The sequence below is a fragment of the Nicotiana tabacum genome, chromosome 18 (assembly GCF_000715075.1).
Source record: "Nicotiana tabacum cultivar K326 chromosome 18, ASM71507v2, whole genome shotgun sequence".
Classification (NCBI taxonomy): Eukaryota; Viridiplantae; Streptophyta; class Magnoliopsida; order Solanales; family Solanaceae; genus Nicotiana; species Nicotiana tabacum.
In genome coordinates this window covers 155,031,674-155,037,707 of record NC_134097.1, presented here as the reverse complement: position 1 = coordinate 155,037,707, position 6,034 = coordinate 155,031,674, and the positions used below count along the sequence as shown (strand labels likewise).

At 32.6% G+C, this 6,034-nt stretch overlaps 1 non-coding gene across 1 annotated transcript; it reads right to left on the bottom strand.

The window, feature by feature from the left end:
* Window positions 1-878: 878 nt before the first annotated feature.
* TRNAT-AGU (transfer RNA threonine (anticodon AGU)) lies at window positions 879-952 on the bottom strand. The gene has a single exon. It is a non-coding gene; the product is annotated as a tRNA-Thr (tRNA).
* Between the last annotated feature and the right edge of the window lie 5,082 nt (window positions 953-6,034).

The following is a 6,034-nucleotide window of genomic DNA, read 5'->3' as shown; positions in this document are numbered from 1 at the left end:
ATAGAATTGAACGTGACTAACATTATTTATATGTTCCAATCCAATAAATATAAAGTAATTAAACTAGTGTGAAATTATTACTTGTCAATTCATTTCTCACAGTTCTTCAAATGCCTTAAAGATATGTTTTGATCGAGGAAGTTCATGAATATTATAAGTATGTCATTAGTGGGTAGCTAGTTCGATGACTTTGAGGTCCTCTAAGAGTTGAGCACTGAAGGAAATAGTTATTTTATCATTGCAATGTACTTAAACTATTTAAGATGCCCAAGATCACAAGTAATTTGCAAACAGTGAGCATATTATATGTACTGCCATAAATAAAATGAATATAACGATACATACCTTAATAGAATATGGCTCAACTTAGCGGAGATTAAGAATAAAATTAGAGTTTCGCGCTGATAACGTCTTATAAAAGAAAAGCAATCAGTAAAATATAAATAAGAAGAGACAGAAAAAAGGAAGAACTCTTTTCTTCTTTCACTTTGGTGTGTTCTCCATTACAATTTACATAGCCTTTTATAGGCATAAAATGAGAAGACTTAATATTGTAAATAGTGAATGGGATGGACATAAAGTAGAAGATTTCATTTGTAAGCTATTCACATACATGGGCATCCAATCTATAAATAAATATATATATTTATAAAAGCTTATAAAACTAGAAAATACAATGCATAGTATTGTCTATGTTGGAGTACTGTCTTCCCAAAAATATGACTTTGCTGCCTCTTTCGCCATCGGCCATTTGAATTACTATCCATTTTGCTCTGCTAATTGAAGCCCTTTTAGGAGGGATAATTGAAGCCCTTTTAGGAGGGATTTCAGCTTAGCCAAAATGCTCTCGTTGAGGAGGGATTTCAGCTTAGCCAAAATGCTCTCGTTGAGAGTCGAACTCAAGACCTCCCGCTTACTAAACGGGTGCTCTAACCAACTGAGCTACGAGAGCCTTGTTAAAGAACGTCAATTTTTTATTGTTTCTTAAGACTTCATCAAGAAAATCTTTTTGAAATTATATCAAATTCCAATTCTTTTCTCTTTTTTTTTTTTTTTTTTTGAGACTTGAGGTGATCCAATTTTTCAGTTGACATATTTAAATCCTAGTATATAATAAAAACATAATATATACGTAGAAATAAGCATACAGGGAATAAAGCTATCACATAAAAAAATATTATAACAATATAGGATTAATTTAATGCTAGAAGTTGATAATTTTGACTATTGATATCGAATAAATCAATTTTACTTTGTTTATTTTAATGCTTAAAATCTTTCAAAAGAATGAAATAGAATTGGGAAAATATGACCTTAAAAGGATACCGGCATGTGGTATGTCCGTAACTCCATTCATAAGTTGTCCTTTTTTTCTAATTCTTTTCTTCAATATTTTCTATTAAAAAATTAAGCTAAAAGAATCAACAACAACAACAATTCAGTAAAATCTCATTAGTGGGGTCTAGGGAGGATAGTGTGTACGGAGACATTACCCTTACCTCGAAGGAGTAGAGAGACTATTTCCAAAAGACCCTCGGCTCAAGAAAATAAAAACACAAAAGGAGACAATATTAATTTTACCACAGAAATTCATAGGAAAAATAGGAACAACATGAAATCCAGAAGAAAGATGCAAAGCAAAAGCAATGGCTAGTAAATAGGTCCTGCACTTAAAAGCGAAATAGTAAGACACAACATTGCCACTAGCTATCTTAAACAAAAACCCTAACAGACTAGGCTCGCAAAGATACAAAGTAAGGCAAGACCCAACTACCTCCTAACCTACAACCCTAATACTCGACCTCCACATCTTCCTATCAAGTGTCATGTTCTCGAAAATCTGAAGCCTCGCCATATCCTATCTGATCACCTCTCTCCAATACTTTTTAGTTTAAGCTAAAAGAATCATTACTAGTACTAATTTGTGGGGGGGCCCAAGTGGTTGGGGGACTTAAGCAAATGCTTTATTTGCTTGGTCCTCCCGCCGCCCCTGTGCATAAGCACCTTCCTAACCTATACATGGATTTTCAACTACACACTTTATTTTTGCGGGAATTTTATTACCCCTCTAAACTTTTTAAAATGGAATAAATACCACCCTAAAACTAGACAACCAAACTCTTGGCAAGTGGTGAACTACACGCGCTGCCACATGTATATTTAGTACTTTTTTATTCTTTCTTCTTTTTCTTAACCTTTTTTCTTATTTCTTATTATTCTCATTTTATTTTGTTATTTCATTCTCTTTCTTTTTGTTTTGGTCACCTACGGCATAAAATGATGGTCGTCGGAATTTCAGGGACACCATTCTTTCCGGCGACATATATATATATATATATATGTGTGTGTGTGTGTGTGTGTGTGTGTGTGTGTGTGAATTTTTTTTGAAAGTGTAATTTATGTGTGGGAGGAAGAGCAAAAGAAAGAAAAACGAATATAAGTACTGAGAAGACTTTTTCAGTTAAAATTTCAATATCTCAATTTTTTCTGCCGCGGAAGGTTTTTCGATGATGAATTCCCCCCCCCCCCCCTCCCCCCAAAGTTGCCGGTGAATGAATATCCGCCGGAATTAGAGAAGAAACGAAAAAAGAAGTAAAGAAAAAGACAAAGAAAAAGGGAAAGGAAAAGGGAAAAAAGTAAGAAAAAATGGTAAAAAAGAAAAAAGAAAAATATAAAAATCATTTTTTCTTGCTTCTCACTCTCCCAAGGAGAGTAAAATACACACTTTGCCACGTTAGCTTAAAGAGTGCAGATAATTTACTTTAAAATAATTTAGGGGGATAATTAAAATCCCGCAAAGGTAGAGTGTCTATATAAAAATTTGGGTATAGGTCACGGGTACTTATTCATGTGTTTTATGTGGGCACATGTTAGATTAGAATATTTGATTTAGAATAAGATTGAGAAAATCATTGAAAAGATGATTATAGGATACAGTTATTACCTTGTCAGTTGAAATAGTTTACAGTACCACTTCAGAACCTTATTTGATCACTTTTTGCATCATATAAAGGTTATCCAATGAAAAATGAGGATATCATTTTGATCGAGAACTTAGGTTCCTATGTTATTTTAAAATCTGGATACTATTTTATATTCTTTTAGCGTTTTCCGCAGCTTGGTACGTGCGAAATGTGGCTTGGATTGAGAATTTTAGTCTCTACATGAATCTACATTCTGGACTAAGTTTTGTACTCTTGCAACTGTTTATGCGCTTTTTTGGTGTATATTTTTGTAATTTCCACGTATTTTTCTGCAGTTTGACTCCAACTTCCTGCATTTGGAATGGAGTTCCTTCAAAATGGAATCACAAGTATCTTATTGCTCAAGTGCTTCCGAGCCCCGAGGTTGTTATAAAAAACTTGGTGCCGTAAATTTGGTCATGTATGACGGCGGCAAAATAGTTAAAAGAAAACAGTTAACCACTCATATTATTTACTAAAAAATGTGTTGGATAATAAAATTTTTAAAAACGGGTCAAATATGGATAAGAACCATATTATCCATTTAAAAAATGGTTAACTAATAGGTAACCAATGGATAACCAATAAGTTGAACTTTAACATTTTTAAAGTCTCAAATTGGGGGTTCCTCAAGTTTGGGAGACTAATAGCTCGTTCGGCCATTGAGGGTTCCTCAAGTTTGGGAGACTAATAGCCCGTTTGGCCAAGCTGCAAAAATCAGCTTATTTTGAAAAGTGTTTTTCTCAAAAGTACTTTTGGTGAGAAGCAGTTTGTGCTTGCTTAATTAGTTTGAAAAACACTTCTGAGCAGCAATTAGTGTTTGGCCAATCTTTAAAAAACTGTTTTTAAGTGTATTTTTCTCAAAAGTGCTTTTCAAAAAAGTGTTTTCGGAGAGAAACTACTTTTTCTGCTTCTCCTCAAAAACATTTTTTTTCCTTCCAGAAGCTTGGCCAAACACCTCAATTTTTGGCCAAAAACACTTTTCGCCAAACAGGCTATAAGAGTTCTTCCAAAAGTGATTATATTCAAAAGTCATGGATAATATAGTTACCCATATTATACGTCGGTTAACCCGTTTTTTATCTGTATTAAATATGGGTCGGATCTAATAATTTATCCGTTTTCTCATAATCAATTTTTGGTCCGAACCATATCCGACCCTACCCGTCCGTTTTTACCCGCCTAGTCATGTAGGAAGACTGACAAGAACTGCGTGCTTCAAGGGAAATGAGGCTTTTAACAACAAAGGTTATGGACTGATCAACTTTTACAAGGGATGTTATCTTCTTTTTTCCAGTATAGTATGTATGTAAGCATATTACTTAGTGCTGTGCACGGGCACCAATCATCTAGTAGTACCAGTACAGAGATAAGTAATATCCGCCTACAATCTAGTACTAGCGCATAAAAAACAGACTGTTTGGCCATAGATAGTATTTTAGTATCTGCAAATATTGAACTTAAATACTAAGTATTGAAAGCTTGTTTGAGGAGTATTTCAGGTGCTATAATTGTTAGGGATATAGTAGATATGCCCTAAATCCAATATCATATTTGATGATTTGAACATATTTTGTGAACGTTATTTGATATAAAAATATATGGCATTTGATATTCTTTTATCATTATTATTAATTGCTTGATTAATTTGATAAGGTCCTTGATTAAATTTTGAGACTTGACATTGTGATGGAAATCATGATAATAAGAGTAAAGTTTCTTATAATTTAATCTAAATTTGTTCTTGATCGTAGGGTTATTAATTTGGACATTAGTAATCCGGTTAGATCAATATTTATGTGATCGTCTTTATGGGATAAAGATTAGTTGATCTCATTAACTAAATTACATAGATAGATGATGCATATAGAGATGTGATCATTGAACCGACTCATTGGATAATTCCTAATGGTTAGAATTATCATATATTGTCAGAAGGATATTCTCTTGAAGAATGTGATGTAAAAGTTTCCTTTGATCTGAGATCGTCATAGTAATTGACAAGTTATTTATTGTGTTTTGATACCAGACACCTATGGCCCTAGGGCGATAGTTGAAAGGATATTGGGTATGATTAAATGCTTGTAGAATTAGTGATTGATCAAGATGGAATCTGTCAACTTTTAGTAATGAGTTTAAGCTCCATGTTATCATGAATTATAAACGACCAAATTAAGACCTTGGCCAGGGCAATTGAATGAAAGAAGAAATGAGTTTCTTAGGTCATTCAATGGTCGATTATATGTGACATGAACACATAGTTGGTCGCCTATTAGGATTTGACAGTTGAACCATATCCTAGGGTGACTCGAAGCTATAAGGACAGAAGGAATTAATACATTATTCTTCTACTGGTTCTTGAGAGCAAATTATATACTTCATGCTATCCGGTCGTTAAGGAGTGTTGCTAGACGCCACCCTTGATTAGTATATTGATATGATCAATTTACTACCGGTTTAGTATTTAACCTATGAGGTCGCACACTAACGAGTGTTCTGATCTTTACTAAAGGGTTAATTAACTTATTATTTGATAATTGAATTAAATAATTTAATTAGTCAAATAAATTTAGTTATTAGTCCAAATAAAATATTATTATATTATTTGCTAGCACAGAGGATATAATTAATATTGTGAACAAATCAAAGTTTCTATTTGGAATAGAAAATAAATTATTTTTCTTAGTTGAAATATATATGAGATATATATAATATGAATTAATATTGATTTATATAAAGGTTATATATATAATATCAATTAATTTACCAATTTGGAATTGGAAAGGTAAAGTCCATAAAAGGACGTATAAATTGAATCCAACATTAAGTTGGATTGACCAGAATCCAACTTTGAGTTGAGGAATGGTTCGGCAGTCACATTTTAATTAAGACATGATTTTCAATTTTCCATACAATTCGATTGACGTTTATTTTGGAATAAACTTTTATCTTAAGTAAATCATTACCTCAACCAAATAGGAAAATGGTTTATAGATGATGGAACAAAATTTGCATTATTAATTCTTGAGAAGAAAAATCACTTTGTGAAAGTGAGAGTGCAACACAAGCCA